At 41.8% G+C, this 21,474-nt stretch overlaps 1 protein-coding gene and 1 long non-coding RNA gene across 8 annotated transcripts in view; one reads left to right on the forward strand and one right to left on the reverse strand.

The window, feature by feature from the left end:
- The window catches only part of CYP19A1 (cytochrome P450 family 19 subfamily A member 1), a 121,579-nt gene that overhangs the window by 87,342 nt on the left and 12,763 nt on the right, over nucleotides 1–21,474 (reverse strand). Inside the window, exon 2 of one of the 3 annotated variants that reach the window (XM_077127886.1) lies at nucleotides 15,088–15,196. The exons of 1 other annotated variant lie outside the window; for it this stretch is intronic. The gene's annotated coding sequence lies outside the window, so the exon portion shown is untranslated. Of the gene's footprint in view, nucleotides 1–15,087; nucleotides 15,480–21,474 lie in introns of those variants that run through there. One more of the 3 variants, XM_077127887.1, reaches the window with a different exon arrangement.
- On the forward strand, nucleotides 5,000–21,249 carry LOC143656112 (uncharacterized). Of its 5 annotated transcripts, XR_013162397.1 has the most exons (5): nucleotides 5,000–5,513; nucleotides 14,827–14,916; nucleotides 16,999–17,049; nucleotides 17,360–17,464; nucleotides 17,609–21,249. It is a non-coding gene; the product is annotated as an uncharacterized LOC143656112 (long non-coding RNA). The 5 variants fall into 5 exon arrangements; XR_013162399.1 differs by lacking the exon at nucleotides 16,999–17,049 and having other exon boundaries at nucleotides 5,002–5,513; XR_013162396.1 differs by lacking the exon at nucleotides 14,827–14,916 and having other exon boundaries at nucleotides 5,037–5,513; nucleotides 17,609–21,247.

The following is a 21,474-nucleotide window of genomic DNA, read 5'->3' on the forward strand; positions in this document are numbered from 1 at the left end:
TTGAGCTGGGCCTTGAAGCATGAGTTACAAAGAAAAGACTTTTCAAATCTAGCCCCTTGCCCCTAAGCCCAGAATTGACCCTAGAGAGCAAAGCAGGAGGTGAAGAGAATTGTATGAAGAGCCAGGGAGTATCAACCAGCTAGGATGCAGCTACTGTTTGGGTCGTGTAACAATGAAAATGTCCTTTATTGATTTGGGTTGTGCCACCAGCTGATAATATAAGGTATCAGTCTGACTATAAGCTGAGATTAAAGGCCCGTTTGCCATGTAAGTTCCTCTGTATTTTTGGCCTGTTAAACTATCTTTTTTAGAATTCATAGAATAATTTAAAGGCTTATGGAGCCATGCCATGAAAAATATAAGAAATTAATGTTTTAACTGTTATATTGACAGGCTTGATAAGTTACTTCTGACATCTTGCTTCCATTTATGCTCTCAGGTGACATGATGATTAAAAGTAATGATACAGTCACTTCATGGTGCATGCCTATGTTCCCACCCTATGTATGAGGTCCAACATTGTGAAAAATGAGGGATTTAGCCAGAGATATGCCATGAGCTCCTGTTTTAAAAGTTCATCAAAATTAACATAAAAGAATCCAGAAACATATTCTATTGGTCTTTGTGGAAAAAGCATTCATATGGGAATCGGGAAGCCTAGGCTTCTAGCCCTAATTCATCTCCTCACACCAAGTGTCTCATCCCTAAGCCACCATATGCTTTACTTTCCCATCTATACAAAGAATGCAGTTGCCTAGGGAGTGGAAAAGTGGAATAGATGGTTTCTAACGACTCTTCCAGCTCTGCCGTTTCTAGAACTAAATTCAAGTAATGCCTTTATTGAACAATGGTCTAAGCATATGTTCCCTTCCATACCTGTCAATCACATTTGTCACTTGCTTCTGAAATTCAGAATCCCTGCTTTCTTAGAAACTCTGCTTAGCCTTACTAGTTTATTGACTCAAAAATCTAATGATACTTGTCCCTCTTAAGCTTTTACTAAGAAGGGGCCAGCAGGGCTGAGGGAGGTGAAGAAAAAGGAGCTGGGTTTGGGTTAAACAATCACCCTGAGGACAGTGGACCTCTACTTTTCTTCAAATTGGAAAATGAGGCCTGGAGGCCTGAGCTGACAGCATATGTGGCTAGCAGGCAGCTGTAGTCATACACCTCCCTCCCCCAACCCCATCTCCTAGCTCTGTGTAGATTTGCTCGAGTCAGCAAGGGCATTTTCTCACTACCTCAATCATCTGCCTCTCAAGGGATCATAGAGAAGTGAGGGTCTTTCTGCAGAGACAGAAGACCTTGTCTCCTGAGCCCCCATGTACTCCTTTCACATGTTGATGGCAGCCTCTGTTGAATGGACAAGTGAACTACTTGCCATCGCCAGGGCTCCTTCAGATCGCTGCCTTATTTGGCTTTCTGTTGAGCAAATAAACATACTTTCGTCCCCACACCCAAGAATACAACAGTGATTAATTCACAGGAACTGCTGCTGGCCAGCTGACAGATATTTTGACCCCTATTCCCTGCAGCCAGACATGCTTCTGACAAGGTGAAAGGTGCTGTCACCCATTCCCATCCCCATCCCCTAGTTAGCTAGTTGCTATCCAGGATCATCCAAGACTTTTGACATTTGTCTTTCCTCCCCTACCTCTTCCTCCATGGCTCTTAGTGGTGTTTGGAACAGAGCTGTCCCCAAAGTGGCCTTTTAATCAGTTCAGCTGGTGCATAGAAAAGATGAGCCATGTGGTCTGGGCAGTTTTACCACGGCTGCTCAAATTTAACCTCTGTGGACCTGACTGAGCCTTTTCAAAGGAAAGAATCCTTTCCTCTACTTTCCCACACAGAGAGCCACCTCAGTTAAAAGTCTCTTTATTGGAATTTAATGGGTGAAAAAACAAATCCCCGTTTTTTACTTATCATAACCCCAAAGCTCAGCAATCTCTCTTTCGTTTATAGTTCAGAATCTAGAGGCTTCACTAACGCACCATCTAGCTTTTAGAGGTTAGGAGAGCTTCCCAATGAAATGGTTGTTGAGCCTAGAGGAGGGAATGTTGACTTCAAACAAGATAGGTGTAGAAGGTTCTACGGAGGAGGTGATATTTGAGCTGGACCCAGAAAAGTAGGATTTCACTGAGCTGAAATGGGGGTGGGAGGACTTTCATTTATACTGATGCATCAATGTGAAGGCAGGGAAATGCAGAGCCAATCTGAGCAACATAGAGGGTGAAGAAGCAGCAGACAAGACAGGGTATAGGGGCTAGGACCATACCACCACAAATAAACTTCTCCAGTTTGTCGGTCAACCTGCCAGGGAATCCTGAGCCTCCAGGGAGTACTGAGTCCAGTTTAAGTAAATCTTTTACTTAGATCTTTTTCTTCATAGAAATCCGTAAAGGAAGTTTTGAAAGGGAAGTAACCCATAATGAATCTACAAGAGCAGGAAACGCCATGATTTCAACTCAACTTACTCCTTTGTCCAGGTTTCTTTAGGGTCTTCTAACATTTTTCTACATAAGTGAGTAAGTATTCTATGCTTAAACAAGCCCCAAACCACAACTAACAGGAAGGGCTGCATGAAAATAGCCTGTTGGCTTGTTATGACATTTAGGGTGCAGATTCTCTAGAAATCACTTTAGTGCTTCTGTTTTCATCCAGGAGATCATTTGAGGGCAGATGGTGGGGTGCAATACAAAGAGTTGGGACACTTATGGCAGCAATGGGAAAAGTAGACTCCTTACTCCTCTGCCAGTTATCAAGACCAAAAGTTTCAGGAAGAAGACCCTCAAGAGTCTGCTTCCCACAACACCTGCCGGATCCAGAGCTCTGGATTCTCCTGTACTAGAAGCTTGCAGGGTCAGAGCAGGTCCTTACCACTAGCTCCTCCTCAGCCCTACACGGGAAACAGCTCCTGCTGCCTTTCGCTCCTACCTGGAACAGGTTTTCCCCCAAACTGTGTCCTTCCTCTGTGTCTCTCTTTTATTGTATCAAATACTTGGGAATCATTGTTGGTGCAATGTTTTTTTGTTTGTTTAAAACATATAACATGAACACTCCCCTTGAGAAAATGATCACCACCAATGACAAAAAACAGTAGGGCAAACTGGATTGAGAATCAGAATGATTGAAGGCCAGCAAAGTGTGATCAGAGAAACAGCAGGAAGGAGAAAGAGGTGAAGAGAAGTGAACAGAAAACTAAAAAAGGAAACCGTCTCCCTAGGGAGAACAGTGTAACCAGCTCTGAAGATGGTAGTAGCTGTCAGAAGTGAAATCAGCTCCCAAGGACTGTCACATTGAGGGCTGAAGAGCTGTTTTGCTGGACTTGGAATAGAAATGAGAAAGCTGGACTTTCAGGGCAATCAATCCATTGGAGGTAGACAGAGGCCAGAAAGACTGAATTTGAAGGCTGAACAAAAATGAATACCAATATAGGAAAACTCCCAAAGGTGTTTTCTCACACTGGACTTGATGATGTTGCCCCTTGTGATACACCTTCTTTTCTCCAATATCCTGAGATTTGCACTTTTCTATGGTAGTTTTTGCTCCCTAAGGACAAATACAGAATGAAAATGAGATGGTCCAAAGCTTCCTTTCCACGTTGTCAATTTAGCCTTCCTGGACCTGGACCAGAAATAGGATTCACCTCATTCTGTATGCAGGGGTGTCCAGATACCTCCAAGGCCAGGGCTTCTCGCCAAGCAGAGGATGAGTTCTTTGGATCAGGGTTCTTTGGATCAGGGACCACAGCCCTCCATACTGACTCTACTCTGGCAGACCCACCATACTTTCCCTTCATCATCTGATTCAAAGCATGCTCTTTCTCCCTCTAACTCAGGTTCTCTGCTCTTCATTCTTTGACTAGACCTTATTTCTCAGCTTCCTTTCCATAAAGTATTACATTGCTTTATGTTTGCAAGGCTGGGGTCACTGCTGGCTAAATTCAGCCCATTGGGAATGGCTAGAATCCTGGAAAAAATACTGGTTATTCTGTGGCTTAAAGACAAAAGTCCAAAGGGTATGATACAACTGATGTTAAACAAAAACTTTCCCTGACAGTTGTACATTTTTAAAAGTGTAAGGTTTGAGTAATGATTTCCCCCTCACAGACAAAAATTTTCACAAGATCTCTTCTGTCATCTCTACAAAATGGTAAGGATACAACTCTAAAATAGCAACAAAAGGATAAAGCAGCAGCAAATGGTCAAAGAACTGGAGTAGATTTCTTAAACAAGTTTCCTCCTTTATATGATCATTCGTCTCTTCTTGACGGTATTTTGATTCTCATCAAGTAGTTTATTGCCATCTCATTCCCATCTAATGTCAACTCCAGCCCTATTCTCACCTCTGTCTAGCCATATACTGCTTCTACTGGCAAACATCAGTAAACATGAAGCTAATGCAAATTCAAAGTGAACAGTACTGAGCAGCTTCCCTCTTTTGTGTCCCATCTCCCATTCCATTGTGATGAATCATTATTCACTTGAGGGAATTCACTGACTGAGACCTTCCCTAGGTCCAAAGGAATATCATTGGCCACCCCTCCAAATCTCAGATTCATAAAATGATAGGGCTGAGGGTTGGCCCAAGTGCTCTCAGAGAGTATCAGTCAAATCCGAGCCTAACTTCTCAATTTGCAACCCTTATTCCCCATAAATGGCCTGTTTTTATCTGGGCAACACTGGGTAAACTGTTAAAGCAGTGTCTTTTGTGTCCTCTTATTAGAGAATGTAGCTAGAGCCATCTTCTCCTCTTTCTCACCCTCTCTGGCTTCCCCTCTATAGATCACAGCCTCAGACTTCATGAAGATGCCCCCCACCATAACTAGCACCCCCTCTAGTCTCTGCCTGTGGAAAGTCTCCCATCATCTTCCAAGGTCCAGCTCAAATGTGACCTCCTCTGGCAGGCCTTCCTTGATATCCACCCTGTGTCTTTCTTTCTTCCGAAGTGCCATGGTCCTTGGGATTGTCCTTAGTATGGTACTTGGCACATTTTACTGCTAGACAGTAAGCTTCTCAAGGGTAGGATCCATGTCTGCATCCCCTGCAGGGCTGAGCCATGGTGGACCCTATAGGAGGCATGCAGGAATGGCTGAGGAATGCCACAATCTGGCAGTGGGCTAGAAGGACTTGGTGGTGAGTCTCCCTCTTCCTAAGGCTGACCACTCCCTTTCCCTCCCCTTCTCACCCCTGACCCATTCCTGAAGGACTGTCTTCAGTCAACTGACACTGTGGTACAGAATCCTTTGGGAAAGCTTTAGCTGTTAACAGCTTAGAATGTTGCCATTCCCAGGAGTCTTTGCACTGATCAGTGTGGGAGGACATGTTGAAAGAAGTGAGGATGAGGACCTTAACTCCCAATGGCATGACTTCCTATTAAAGGCTTTAGGGATGACAGCCTGGACAAGGGAGGAATTTGGGGGGTAGAAAGATGATTTCTTGACACTCCTTTAATCATAGCCCCCTTTGTATTCTGAGCTACTTTCCTTCTCTTTCTATCTATACCCCTTTTAAAAGGTATATGCTCTTTTAAAAGTAGTAATTATTATGGTCATTACTAAGAAGTCAGTAACACAAGATAAACATTTGCTATGTTCAAAACAATGTAAACATAAAAACCCACATAGCTAAACCTAAACACATGAGGTGCCAAATAGGAGGTTTAGGTGGGTTTCATTAGGAAAAGGTTCTGAAAGGAGGTGACAATCTGGATTTTGAAAACACCTGCCTCTTAGTGGAAACAGCTCGAACAAGGGCATGGAAGTGAAAATCAGCAAGTTGCATACAAGGAATGGTCAGTGATTGGAGAGAGGGCCCTTCCTTCTAGGAGACCAATGAGTGAAGTTGGTTAAATGGCAGCAGGCAGTGTGAGGGGACAAGGGAACCAAGTTGAGGGAACAGATGATGGTGAGTTCATCTTTAACCAGCATGTGTTGGTAAGACTGTAAGAAGAAATGCCCTCTAGGATCCTGAAGATCTCAAGGTGAGGGTGAGAAGAGGAGCTCAAGGACTGCAAGACAGTGAGTGGATCAACCAAAGTGGCAAATGCAGTATGGTGCAGAATGCAGCAGCGCGTTCAAGTGAAAAATGGCAGGAGGGTGTAGAGAAGGGGTGGCCACGATGATAGAGGTAATAGTGGTTTCAGTCCTTTTAAAAAGCTCATAAGCTGCAGCAGATAAGGCCAGGAAGGAAATATAGTATGGAGGAGGAAGTCATTAGAAACTTCAACTGTGCTCTAAGGGCAACTTTGTTTAATGTAAACATTGACATTGTATTTATTTAGTTATTTCAAAAATGAACGTGTTAATTGATTTATTGTTTTGGAAGGTATATTGTGAGTTCCATAAATGTTGAAAAGTTCTTGCTTGGCCTTTATCCCCATGCTGGATTTGCACAAGTGACATCCCTTGTAGAAATATCACTTTCTCCTCATTCTTCTGCCCTTAGCTACCAACCAGGCAGTAAATCTTGCTAAACAAAATCATTTTTATATTACTTGTGTTTCTACACTCCCATCCCCACCCCCAGCATCAATCACTAAGCTCAAGCACATTGCAAAGTTTTTTTTGTTAGAGAAGTAGTAGGTTTCCAGAAAAAGTCATGCAGAAAATACAGATTTCACTTATAACTCTCCCCCAACACACACACAGTTTTCCCTCTTATTAACACTTGTATTAGTGTGTTACATTTGATACAATTGCTGAAATAATATTATTATAATTGTACTATAACTATAGTCCATAGTTGACATTAGGGTTCACTGTGTTGCATAGTCTTGTTTTTTCCTTAATTTTTATTCTATTAACGTATGTAAAACTGAAATTCCCCCCTTTTAACCACATTCAAATTTATAATTCAGTGATATTGATTACACTTACAAGGTTTAACCATCACCATCTATTACCAAAACTTTTCCATCACCTCAAACAGAAATTCTGTACCAATTAAGCATTAACTCTCTACTCCCTGTTCCCACCCTACCCCCTAGTAACCTGTATTCTAGTTTCTGACTCTGTGAATTTGCTTATTTTAATTGTTTCATATTGGAGAGATCATAATGTTTGTCCTTTTGTGTCTGACTTACTTCACTCAACAAGATGCCTTCATGGTTCAGCCATGCTGTCACATATACCAGGACTTGATTCCTTTTCATGACTGAAAAAAATATTGCATTGTTTATATTAGCATTTGTTTATTCATTCACCAATTGCTGGGCACTTGGGTTGCTTCCATCCTTTGGCAATTGTGAATAATGGCACCATGCCCATTGGTGTGCAAATATCTGTTTGAGTCCCTACTTTCAATTCTTTTAGGTATATACCTAGAAGTAGAATTGCCAGGTCATATGGTAATTCTGTATCTAACTTTATGAGGAACCACCAAACAGTTCTATTTTACATTCCCACAAATAATGAACAAGTGTTTCTATTTCTCCACATCCTTTGTAAGACTTACTATTTTCCACTGTTTAAATAGTAACCATTCTGGTGAGTGTGAAATGGTATCTCATTGTGGTATCCATTTCCTTAATGGCAAATAATGTCAAGCATCTTTTCATGTACTTTCTGGCCATTTATATATCTTCTTTGAAAAAATGTCTATTCAAGTCCTTCACACATTTCAAAAATTGGGTTGTCATTTTTTGTTGAGTTGTAGTATTTCTTTATATATACTAAATATTAAATCCTTATTAGATATGTGTTTCCCAAATATTTTCTCCCTTTGTGTAGGTTGTCTTTTTACTTTCATAATGAAGTCCTTTCATGTGCAAATATTTAAAATTTTGATGAAGTCCTGTTTATGTATATATTTTCTTTTCTTGCTAGTGCTTTTGTTGTAATGTCTAAGAACCATTGCCTAACAGAAGGTCCTAAAGCTGCTTCCTATGTTTTCCACTAGGAGTCTTATAGTTCTGGTTCCTGTATTTATTAGGTCTTTCATCTATTTGAGTTAATATGAGGAGGGATCCATCTTCATTCTTTTGTAGATGGGCATCCAGTTTTTCCTACACCATTTGTTGAAGAGACTCTTCTTTCCCCACTGAGTGGACTTGACCCCCTTATAAAAAATCAATTGCTGCCCATCCCTCCCCCCCAAAAAATGTCATCAAATGGTACAGCAATAACGGGATAGTCACATGGAAAAAGATTGAAATGTGACCTCCACATACAGTATATGAAAAAAATCAATTGGACATAGATATGAGGGTTTATTTCTGAATTCTCAGTTCTATTCCACTGGTCTTTATGTCTGACCTTGTGACAGTACTTTGCTGTTTTGAGTAGTGTAGCTATGTAGTAAAATTTTTTTTTCCATAGGTAGGCACCAGGAATCGAACCCAGGTCTCTGGCATGGCAGGCAAGAACTCTGCTTGCTGAGCCACTGTGGTACACCCTGTAATAAATTTTTAAATTAGGAAGGGTTAATCCTTCAACTTTGTTTTTCTTTTACAGAATAGTTTCAGATATTCAGAGCCCCTTTTCTTTCCATATAAATTTGATGATTGGTTTTTCAATTTCTGCAAAGATTGCTGTTAGAATTTTTATTGGGATTGCTTTGAATCTATAAATTGCTTTGGGTAGAACTGACATCTTAACAATATTTAGTCTTCCAGTCTGTGAACAAGGCATGTCCTCCCATTTATTTAGATGTTTGATTTTGTTAGCAATGTTTTATAGTTTTCCGTGTTCAAGTCTCTTACATCCTTGATTAATTTTTTTTTCATCCTTGATGTGCTGGTTTGAAATGATGTATGTACCCTAGAAAAGCCATGTTTTAATCCTAATCCCATTTTGTGAAGGCAGCCGCTTCTTCTAATCCCTATTCAGTATTGGGTGTTTGAAACTGTAATTAGGTCATCTCCCTGGAGATGTGATTTAATCAAGAGTGGTTATTAAGCTGGGTTAGGTAGAGGTCTGTCTCCACCCATTTGGGTGGGTCTTGATTAGTTTCTGGAGTCCTATAAAAGAGGAAACATTTTGGAGAATAAGAGAGATTCAGAGAGAGCAGAGAATGCTGCAGCACCACGAAGCAGAGAATCCACTAGCCAGCGCTTTGGAGACGAAGAAGGAAAATGCCTCCTGGGGAGCTTCATGAAACAGGAAGCCAGGAGAGAAAGCTAGCAGATGATACCATGCTTAGCACAATGCTTGATACAGTCAGGGCTCAATCAGTATTCATTTCCTTTCTTCCTGCTACTAAATTTGAAAGAAGACAAAAGGACATGAGAGAAGAAGGGGATGGAAAGGGAAGGTGGGCTCTGGCAGAGAGAAGCCCTATCTGCTCTGGGATGCAGCTCACAGATTCCCCACTCTCTAGGAGAAGCAGCTTCTCCTCACCACTTCAAAAGAAAAACCTACCACAATACTCCTGGTTCTCCTTTGAGCCAGAGCCTGCGTTGAGGGGAGGTGAGGAAGTAAGACAGATGACCCTGCTACTCTGAGGCTACCTCTGGCCCCTACCAAGAAGTTCTCTATCCCCAACTCACCCTCCTGATCAGAAGCAATTCCCAAATATGATTCCTACCTCCTCTCACTTTTCCTTTTCTTGTCTCATGGTTGGTTTCCGAATTTTCTTATTTCTTATGAAGGGGGATAAGACTCACTTGAATTACACTCCAGGGAGACATAGTTCTGGAGAACTAGTGATCTGGGTTACCAATGGACATCTTCCTCTCTTGTGAGCTCCAGGTCCCAGTGTTGTAGTGTCTCTTTTTTCTACACTTCCTCTATCATGACCCACTTGTCTCTTAGAAGTCTGTTGTAGTTCTTGTGGTGTGAGAACGGAATATATTCAGAGCCCAAAGTGTTAGAGGCTGGTGCAGTGGAGAAAACAGAACCTATGCTTAGGAGACTTAAATTCTAGTTTATGTTTTGTTAATATTTTGAGGAAACTACATTACCTCTAAGGCACAACCTCCTTGTCTATCAAATAGGAATCACAATACTTACACAAAGGCTTTCTGGATTGTTGTGAGGATGGTAAGATAACTGATACATAGATCACCTTTGCTTACACAAGGCACCTTACCTGTTTTAGGTAAATTGCTGGGCTTCCATTCTTCTTCCAACCTTCTGCTGCCTTTTTCATTGTCCTGGCATTACTTCCATATAGAAAGAAAAGGTATGTGCTTTCAGTGAGAAAAGGCAGAAGAAGTGATTGGGAGGAAGGTAGTTCATCTGCCTTATGAAATATTATCTGCTTGGAAGATAGCCTCCGCTCCCCTATTTTTATTTATTGAATGATTTTTATTTGTATTATTATTTTTTAAACATCAGATTTAATTCTTTTTCCACTTCAAGTGCTACTCTGACACAACTTATTCACTTCCTTTTCAAATTCTGACTTCCCAAATCTGACTGTTTCCTAAAACTATGTTTAGTAGGCAGAAAGACCATTGTATGGGGGTAATCTCAGCATTTTGTAGACTTCACAAAACTAAAACCAGCAGTTGAGAGCTTTGCGTTTGGTTCCCCCCCAAAGATTATTTCCAGAAATTTTCCCAGAGTTAGGCTGGAAAATGCTCTCTGACAATATAGTATGGTTCCAGGGCCCACAAAAGGCCGTAGGAAAGATTTCAAGCTTGGATCCTCAATTTCCAGTCCAAATTCCTGTTTTTCCACTGGTCTGTGAGCTCCTTGAGGAGGAAGGGCCATTTTAGCCATTTTTGTACCCCCAGAATACAGCTCATGGTGAGCACTCAGTACATCTTTGTGAGTGAACATCTATTTCAAGTGTCTGCCCAAAAAAGGGAAAAACTCTGGAGACATAGACTCTTGGAACCTGGCCCATCAGGCCAAGGAATATAGGATCCCCAAATACAGTGAGCCTCTGCTGGTAAAAGCCCTGAGGAGAACATCAACTAAAAGACATGGATTCCTGGTATGTTGCTAGAGTTGTGGTCCCAATCAGGTGGGTTAAGTACACTACACTCTGTCTCTCCTATTGATTACAACTAAACACTCTGGACAAAATATTTAAAAAAGCAATTAACTGAGGACTTCAGAAGGTAAATAAATAGCAGGTGGATTGGGGAAAGAAGTAACAACTTGAAGAATAACCAAGGTGGCGATGGTGAGTGGTTGGAGTTTTTTCTCCTAATTTTTAAAAACTTTCATTATTTTTATTTTTTCTCCTGACTGTTGATCCATGGATGAGTTGAATCATGAAACTGCATAGCAGGTATGAACAGCAACACTTCCAAGAGAAAGCCCTCTTTCTGGCCAGAGGACCTGGAAAAGGAGACCCTGCAAACCAGACAGTATGGGGAAAACCCTTGTTTTTTTCTGTCCTTGTACTCTCAGATGAACCCCAAAGCCAGATGCGGTTGCAAAGCTTCACCACCACAGTCATGGCAGCAGTCAAGTGCCTAAAATCCCAGAGAGAAACACCATTCCTCTGAATAAAGGAGTCAGAAAGGGAACCCCTCTTGCGTGAGAACATGGCAAGAGTCATTACTTTTTTCCTCTTTTCTCTTACCATGAGGACAGGACTAGTGGCATGTAACTTTGTGATATCACCAGCAGCTACAGACTCTGAGAGAAACCATATCTTTCCAGCAACAGTCTGGGAAAGGGTTTCTTAAGAACAGAGGAATGTTGGGGAAATCATGCAGAGGAAAGAATAGGAAACAGGATTCCATGTATGAACCAACATAAGTCCCAGATTCACCTCCAAGCTGCACATGTATTGGAACACATGCAGACACACAGCAGAAGCTTGGAAAACGAACTGACATTGAATCCACTGGCTACAGAAAGGGAGACAGAATTTGAGTTCTAACCTTAACTGGCTAATTGCCTGCTAAAACAAAACAAAACAAAAATAATCACTTTCCATGGTATTAACAGAGCCCAGAGCCTCACATCACACTGTGAAAATTGCCCTGGCTATAGTCTAAAATTACTCAACATAATAAGAACAAAGAAAATCTGATCAATTCTCAATAGAAAAGACAGGACTATGTTGGAAACATTAGAAAAAGTCTTTAAAGCAGCTATTATAACTATCACTCCTGGCATAAAGTTGAACCCTCTTAAAATGAATGGTAAGATAATTCTCAGTAAAGAAAAACTATAAAAAGGAAACCAAATGGGAATTTAGAACATAAATGCAATATCTGAAATAAAAAATTCACTGAATGGATCCAATAGCCTAATGGAAATAACAGAGGAAATAATCAGTGCACTTGGAGATAAATTGATATAAATTATCCATTTAAAGAACAGAAACATGTTTGAAAAATAATAGAGCCATAGGGATGTGTGGGACAATGTCAATGGTCTAGCATGTCTTTGGAGCTCCTGAAAGGAAAGAGAAAGATTTAGTATAGAAAATGTACATATATTTAAAGAAAAATATGAGTGAATACTTCCCAAATTTTGTGAAAGACAAAAATTTACAGATACAGGTAGCTCAGAGAACCCCAAAGAATAAAGAAAACTGAGCATTCTACTGTTTCCTATCATCTTACCAATCATTAGCCTTCTCACCTGCCAGCCCTTGAAGACATCTAAGTTTTTGACCTGTGGGGTAAGAGAAGGCTCACTTGAAAGGGTCTGACCCTAGGGATTAATTGTGGCTTACTTAATTCAAGTGTGAGAGCTAGGGAGAATCCTTGCCCCTTCTTGGCCTCAGTTCCCATTCTGGAAAATCTCAGGGTTTAATTAGAAGGTCCTCTAAGCCTCTTCCATCTCTAAAACATCACCCTTTATCTGCTCCTATGAAGACATTTTTTCTTCCAAAGTGATACCTTCATTTACTGAAACCTAATGCTTTGAAACAAGAAAACACTTTCCTGCCAAGAGTCTTTCTATCATTTGTAATGGTGAAAGTGACTGAAATGAAGACAGTCACAGAGCACAACCGAAATGAAGTTTAATAGGAACCAGAATGGAAGTGGGCTTTCCCCAGCAGTTTCTTAAAGGAATGAATACCATGGGAGGCCTGGACTTCATTGCAAAGGAAAGAAAGCTCTGCAGAAAATTTTTCACTCCCGAGCAATGAAGTTCCAATTTCATCATGTTTTCATCATGCTAAGGAGTAGAATAGAATGTGCCCATTGCCTCAGATTCCAAATTTGAAGTCAAGTCTGTCAGAGTATGTTAATTCTCCTTCAAAGCCAAGCCGAAATAGTTCCACATGCATTATCTCATATCATCCTTCCAACTCCTATACTCTGAAGAAGGTGGTGGCAATCACCTCTTATTTCCTCAAAGAAAGCAGACTGAGAGAGGTGAAGGATTTTGCTCCAAATCATCCAGCACTCAGCTAGAAAAAGAACCAGCTCTTCTGACTTCCAATTCTGTCTTCTTTTCCCACCATCAAGGCCTAGAGTCCTGAACAATGCCAGAGCCATTTGAAGAGCAGGCTATATTGAACTCTGATTTCTTCAGTCCTTTCCTCCAGAGAAGAACAGAGAGGTGTTGGGAGTTGCCTCCAAGACTTTCACTCTCTTGCCTATTCCTTCATTTGGCTGTATCCAGGCTGCTTGGCCTGGAGAGGCCCTCTGGTATTTAGAGACAGAAAGTTCTCTATCCCACACCCCACATATGGGGGCTTTTATGAAAATATTCTTCCTTCCCTCCTTCCAGTTACCTATAAAAGTGCCTTGCTTTTAGGCCAGGAGGTTGGGAGTTGGAGGTTCCTTCTTCAAGTTTTGCCAGAGTGGCCTTGAAGGATTTTGCTATTTAGACCCAATATGTAATACCATGTAGTTTCTCTACTATACCAAGGAGTTACTCTTCTCTCTCTCCCACTCTTGCACATTCACTCGGCCCCCACTCTGCAATGATGTGCCAGGAGGTCATCCCTCCCTCCCTCCATAAGCCATTTTCAGCTCATTTATTCACATATTGTCTCCTTGTTTTCAAGAAAAATACAAAGTAGTCTCTTTGAGTGTGATAATTCTGAGTCATTGCATACTGTCATTTCAAAAGTTGGGTGGGTTCATTTCATCTAGGAAGGGAATGGGCCTTTTCTGTATTTTACCCTTGATGACTCATTCAACCTAAATGGAAGCTGAATAGTCTTGGCCTGCAAACAGAAGACTCAGAGGAGCAAAGTGTAGGCACCACCTAACTGGTGTCATGGGCAGCAACCCCAGGAGCCACGTCCATGTGGCACGGAGGCTACAGAAAGGACTGAGAAAATTAAGTGGCAGCAGGTGGCTTGTGGAAGCCAGCTCATCTGTGATGCACATCTATAGAAGTCTTAAAAGTCTTATTTGAGAATCTCACCAAAATCAGTTGGGGAAGGACTAGGGGACATGACCACACTCTAGCTATTTTCCTGAGCCACTGTGCTTTCTTATTTGGAAACTGGAATCTTGATTTGGGAAATGAAGTTTAATCCTCACCTGGCTTAGGGACCTGAAGAGGTGGAGAGACCTGCTTTAATGTCAGACAGACTCATGTCTGGATCCTGTCTCTGCAGCTTCCTGGCTATGTGATCCTGGAATAATTACTCAACCTCTCTGAGTGTCAGTTTTCTCATTGGAAAAAGGGAATAGCAGTACTTCTGCTGAGGAAAACAATGAATATCTGGGAAGTGTCTCACACAATGCCACCACAATCAGTATTAGTATCCCCTGAACTTCCCAACTCACATATGGGATATAAAGGATAGTGAACATGTGGACTGGGTTGACCTTGGACAAAAACATTTAATCTCCCTCAGTTTCTTCATCAATAAAATGGGGATAATTACATATCCTTTGCAAGAGGGTTATGAACTTAGGGATAATGTAGTGAAGAGTCCACAGTCCTGGTGTCTGGTGGGCTCTCAAGTAGTGCTGCTAGACAATTAGAGTTTCTAATTATTTCTGGCTTAGAGGTCACTGTCAGGGTTCAGCACTCCTAGAAGGTAGCCCCAGGGAAGATTGAAGAAGCCCTTAGATGACAGCCAAGGTCAGGGCCTGGAGGTAAGGCCAAAGGAGAAGATACCAGCGGGTTCTGAGCCAGCGAAAGTGGGACCAGAGTGCCATCGGAGTACAGGCTAGGGCCAAACGGAGGTGCAGGGCAGTAGGCCCAGACAGGGCATGATGCCTAGCAAGACAGTTACCCTTTAGGGAACAGAGGGCTGCTCCACATACCTGGTTACACAGCTGTGTCTGCGATGGCCTTCAGTTCAGGAAGTCTCCCTGGATGGGCTTATGGGCCTTACTCACCAATGCAGGTTGCCAGGCCGGGCTCTGTGGGAACCTGTGGGCAGTGAAGCAACCCCCTGAGACAGTGATTCTCAGCGCAGGGATGCAGGCCACAGCAGAAGAACCACAATCATAAAAGCATTACTTTGGGGAAGAAGGAAAGTTTTGTCTCTCTCATGGTGGAAGCTGGCATCTGTGGGGTTTTCGCTATGTTGGCTGTCTAGTGTTCCATGGCACCCTTGAGGTCCTAACATGGGCAACCTTGAGGTAAAGGAAGAACTCAATAGTACTCTGGGAGAGCAATGAGATTTCTCTCTCCATTCCCTTCCTTCAGCACGAGTTTTAGTTGCACGCTCTGAAGAACGAGCTCCTTGGGGCTCTCCAAGAAGACCAAGTCCAAACCATCTGCTAAAAAAGTCACCTGCTCTCCTGCTTCAGTATTCTTAATTGAATATTTGCTCAGCCTGCCATGTTCTCTCTACTCTCCAAAACCCTACCCAGATTTAAGGCCCAGCTCCAATCCCAGCTCATCCAGGAAGTTTTCTAAAAAAGCCTTCTAAAACTCCTCTCCAGTCCACAACTATCCCTTCTTCTAAATACATGGTTATACCACCCTTTCTTTCTGGATAATTCTCTCATACTATTGCTTTATTTAGTTAGTATTTATCTTTGTTACTTTAATTCTTTTTCTTCATAAGTGTTGGTTTTCTCCATCTTTTCTTGTCTTCTACTTCCAACCAGTCATCCAGGCCTGTTGATTTTACCTCCCAAAGAACTCTCAAATCCATCAACTTCTCTCTGCCTTTCAGGACCATTCCCCTGATCCCATCCATCATTATCCATCACTGCCACAGTCTCCTCACTGGTCCCTACACATCCAGTTCTGCCCCCTCCAATGCATATTCCACCCTCAGGCCAGAGGACTCATAAAAATCTGCTTCAAACCCTATATCCCACTGACCTTGAGATAAAATATAAACTCAGTAAGCCTTGTGAAGCCCTTCATTAACTGGCCTTTGCCCACCTCATTTCTCATTTCTAAAAGCCTGCCTTTACAGATCCTTTCTCTACCATCACCAGGCCCTTCCCCACTCTAGGTGCGATGACTTCCTCCTGGTTCCTGATATACTCATCCTTTTTGACATTTTCTGTATCTGGACTACTCTTCCTACCTGTCCATCACACCCCTCACTTGGCCTGCACATAATCATTCTTCAGGTCTCTGCTTCAATGTCATCCTGCCTACTAAACCTCACTTGAGCACCCCTACCTCCACCCCTTAGTCTAGGTGACATAGCCAGAGTACCCTCTCCCCTCCCCATCGGTACATTTTTCATTCCACTTTGTAGTGGCATGTTTACTTGTCTCTGGCCCCAGGCAATAAGCAATTTGAGAACAGGAACCATATCTGCACAGCTTAGTAATTAATACATGCATACCCAATGCCATCCACTAGTGGATGCTCAGTATTTGTTGAATAAATGAATGAATGAATAATCAAAGAGTGAACCTATATATCCAAACCCTCAAGGGCAGCAGCCATTTCTTATTCTTCTCTTCATGGCCCTTCTAGATTCTAAGCCCCACTTTAGAGCCTTCCTCCTTCAAGTTGCAAAGAAAAGAGATGGTCATTTACACTTAGGAAAAAGACTTCATTATTTTATTTATTTATTTACTTATTTTTTGGCATGGGCAGGCTCCAGGAATCAAACCCAGGTCTCTGGCATGGCAGGCAAGAATTTTGCCACTGAGCCACCATCACACTGCCCTTCATTATTTATTTTAATAGCATGCCCCTCCATTTCTTAATGTTTTCCTCTCTCCAGATTGAAAGCTTTTTGAATTTTGTATTAGCAGGAATGCAGCCAACAACATAGCCTAAATCAGCTATTCTGGCCTTGATTCTGGGTAAGTGATGCAGAGAGAATCTAACTTCTGCCTAACTTGCCAATGCCTTCAAGGGTGCTGGCCAACCAGGGATCCCGGCCAGGTTTGTGGGGACCTCAGAATTCCAGGCCTCCAGGTGACATTTGAACAGAAACTGTATGGACCACTCAACAGGGAGTGGTAGGATAAAGTCTTGATGGAGTCTAGTTCTAGTTCTGGTTCCTTCACTAATCAGCTGTGAGACCACAAGCAAATCACTTAGTCTCTCTACAGTTTCCTTGTTAGTAAAATGTGAGAAGAGGAAAGACTAATAATCTACCTTCACTTATAGGTATGGGTTATAATCCTTTGAAAAACATGCCACCATATTCCTACCAGGTGAAGAATTGACTATTTCCAACTTTAAGATCAGGATACCCGTATCATTTCAAATCAGGTAAACATTTTGTAGTAAAGTCTCACATATTATATAAGGCTTTAAAATTTTTTAAGTATGAGTTTTCATACTTACTATTCTTCTGTGACAGAGAAAACAATATGCGTATGCCAGTATTCATTCTCTCCCTCTTCCCTTTCGTAGAGTGGTAATGAACTCAGAAGACTATATTTCCAGCCTCCCTTACAGCTGGGTATGACCATGTGACCAAGTTCTGACTAGTAAGATATAAGCAGAAGTGTCCTAAAGCAAGAAGCTACCCTAAAGAGAGATAAAAAACTTTTGCCTTCTTTTCTTCTTTCTGCTGACTGAATGAGAGTAAAATGGCTAAAACTCGGGCAGCCATCTTAGACCATGAAATGATTTGCCTGGAATGGTAATTTGACAGAAGGAGCATGGTTACTAATACTTGGAGTCACCATCCCAGCCCTGGGCGTTCTTCTTTTGTACAACTTTGATGTGAGAGAGAGGAATCATTTCTTTTTTGTTTAAACAACTGTTATTTTCATTTCATTTCATTACTGTCACATGTAAACAGACCTAATTGTAACTGATAAAACAATGATCTATTTTATACCAGAGGCTACAGGGGATGCACAGGTGTATAAGATACATACACACAAAGACTGGGCAAGAAGGATCTGTCTAGGTATGTAGGGAGAGCCTGGAAGGGTGTGGCTTGGTAAGAGTTATGGGGTCTTGAAGAGAAGTTATGGGAGCTGAGATTAGGAAATATGATGGAGGACCTTGAATGCCAAGCTAATGAGGTTGGACTTTATCCTTGAAAGACAGAGTAGATAACTTCATCCCCAACTTGCAAATAAAGAAATCCAGACCTTGGTAGGCTACAGGACTTGTCCAAGATCACCTGGCCAGGAAGTAGCAGCCCCAATTTCAATTTTCCTGACACCTGGTCCTATACTATCTCATAATTCTGTGCTGCCTTAGAAAGTATCTGGGACAGAAGTAGTAGGAATGAGGCTTGACACAGCCAGGAAGCTAGACTGTGTTCTCTCTCCCCAAAACATCCCAACCTTCTAAGAGGAGGCTTCAAGGGTTGCTAAAAATCTAGGATCCAGTCCTAGTTTGAACTCAGAGGTCCCTTCCTTATCCCCTGTCTAGCCACCCCAAGAGTCTGCAGGTCCAGAGTGCTAGTTAGTAAATGCCAGTGTGTCAGGCATAAGGCTGGATACTTAGCATACATTACCAAATTTACACTCCACAATAGCCTAAAAAGAAGCTAAAACCACCCTTATTTTACAGATGAGGAAAGTGAGGCTCTAAGAGACAAAGCCACTTACCCAAAGTCATTCAGTTGATGGCAAAATTGAGGTACAAGGTCATTGTTGTCCAACTCCAAAGATTATGTTCTTAGCACCACACTCTAAAGTCTTCCCAATCCCTGTCAAAGGATAGAACAGCCTTCTGTGCCTGTTCAGACTCCAAGCTTGTTTGATAGGTTGACCAAAACCAGGGACCTCCTACCAGGTTTCAGTGTACATGTTCCACCTGCAGCCAGGAGCCAGCATACCTTCCAAGGAATGACATCACCCATGCCCTATATATGACCCCAGGTGGATAAGGGATCTCCTAAGGAGGAGATGGGCCTATGGACACCCAGAACTCCATGGAACCAGGTCTTCCAGGGCTCTTGTTATCCCGGCACAGTTTCTAGAGTTGATGGATTCCAGCAGGCTGTTTCATAGGATCAGGGACACTCTATTCTTTGTCTCCTTCCTGTGGCTGTCCTGATCAGACTGTATTTGTTATGACATGAGTTGACATTCTTTCAGGAAACAACTAGTCATCAGAACCGAATCTCCTATCATTGCCAACATTTGGAAAGTTAAGTTTTATTTTGTTGGCCACCCATGTACAACTTTCCAGTATTCCAACATGAACCACATATTCTCCCAAGCTGACCACACTGGTTTTCTTCTGGAACTCCTACAGGGAACACCCTGAGATCTATTCTGTAGAGCCGAATGAGACTGGTGGTTCTCAGTCCCTATGTACTTATTGTCTGACCTTGTGGACCCGAGCACTTTGCCAGGCTTTTCCCTGTGTTATCACCAATCCACACCATTCCTATCTGGTGCAGCCCCTCTTCCCACTGGCCAACCTCTCACCTTTTCGTACCAAGCTCAAACTAAACAGGCAGAAAACAGAATGTGCTCACCTTATTATTCCTAGAGCTACTAGGTTTGGCGTAAACTCTAGCAGATCTTAATAGTTTACAGAATATTCATCTATTCTCTTGTAAACACTGTAAGCAAAATTTCCATTCTCAGATGTGCCAACGAAAGTAACTAAATATCAGGTATGAAAGAGTAATCTTAAATTGTCCATGACAAAGTTTTCTAAAGATATAAGCAGATTCTGTCAGATGGAGAAGCATATACAATTCTTAAACAAACATTTGAATGCACTATATCATGATCAAACTATCTGGCCAGAGCTTGTCATTGAAATTCTTATAAATGGCTCTTGTATAATCCTTTTCACCCCATCATCTGTCACCCATGGGCAATGGTCAAATAAGCAGATGGATCCACATAATTGCCAAAGGCTTGTGACGTCGATGGCTATAGCCCTAAGTGTTTTATATATAGCAACACTTTGCATTTATACATCCTAGTAGGATATTTAAAACAATAAATACAATTTAATAAATAAAATTCCTGGTCATGAAAGGACTTTGAACTCTCTATAAAACACCCTAGATGTGCAAGCAGTTTCTTTAGGTAGGCAGCAAAGGAAAGGCAAAAGTCAGGCCTGGGGTCCAGTCCCAATTCTACCAAAGAGTTTTGTGATCTTTAGTAGGAAATTTACACTCTACACCTCAGGTTTTCATCTGTAAAATGGAAATGATAATAATCCCTACCCTACTGTCAGGTTCAAATGAGGTCATAAATATGAAAGCCCTTTGAAGGGCATGAAACAGCACTCAAAGATAACCATTATCTTTTGTTTACATAAATTAACTTTTAATTTTTGTAACACCACTAAGAGGTAAAGACCACCTTCCCCTTTCACTTAAGGACCTGAGGTCCAAGTCAAAATCTCCCCACCCAGTGCCTTTTCCTCTCTGTGCTAAGGCACAGTCCATACCCCTGCCCCTGGACACAGCTGTGTGGTCTGAACACTGTCAGCGTCACATCCTTTAGCTTTGACCTTATGCTTGTGGCTGAAAATAGTTGCCAAAATCCACACTTTGAGGAGAAGGGGACAAAGGAAAGCCAGTCAGCCCCTCATATGCAGCCCAAGGCTCTTGTCACCCACACCCAGCAGCCTAACTCCTCCTTATTTAAGTACGTTTGCAAAATACATATTGAGCACCTGCTGTGACCTGAGCACTGGGTTAAGTGCTGGAGAAAACAGAAGATTCAATAGTGTTACCATGTAGAGCTTTTTATCTGGCTCAGGTAAGAACTTATAGACGTTAAGTAAGCAACAGTCAGATACAAAACAGCTCCTGGTCACGTGCCAGGTGAGTCGGGAGGCCAGAGGGACACTTTCAGATGCTCTGTTTTGGATCACTGGCAATGCCAGTAAGCCCAAGGGGCCTCAGTTTAGGGAGATAGTGACTCTGCATTATCCTTCCTCAACCTCACTCTGAGTTCTCTCTCTCCACCCCTTCCCTTCCTTTCCCCAAGCCTGCCTCATCCCTGTTGACTCTCTAACCCAACCCTGTCCAATAGAAATATAATGTGAACCACCAGTGTAACTTTAAATTTTCTAGTAGACATTTAAAAAGAAAAATAAGTGCAATGAATTTTAATAGTAACTTTTATTTAACCCAGCATATCCAAAATTTTAGCATTTCAACATGTAATCAGTATAAAAAATTATTAATGAGAAATTTTACTTTTTCATACTCAGTCTTTTAAATCTGCTGTATATTCTACATTTATGGTGCATCTCAATTCAGACTGGCCACATTTCAAGGGCTGATTAGCTACATGTGGCTCATGGGCATTGTATTGGATGGTGTAGCTGGAACCCAATGA

The sequence above is a fragment of the Tamandua tetradactyla genome, chromosome 14 (genome assembly GCF_023851605.1).
Source record: "Tamandua tetradactyla isolate mTamTet1 chromosome 14, mTamTet1.pri, whole genome shotgun sequence".
Classification (NCBI taxonomy): Eukaryota; Metazoa; Chordata; class Mammalia; order Pilosa; family Myrmecophagidae; genus Tamandua; species Tamandua tetradactyla.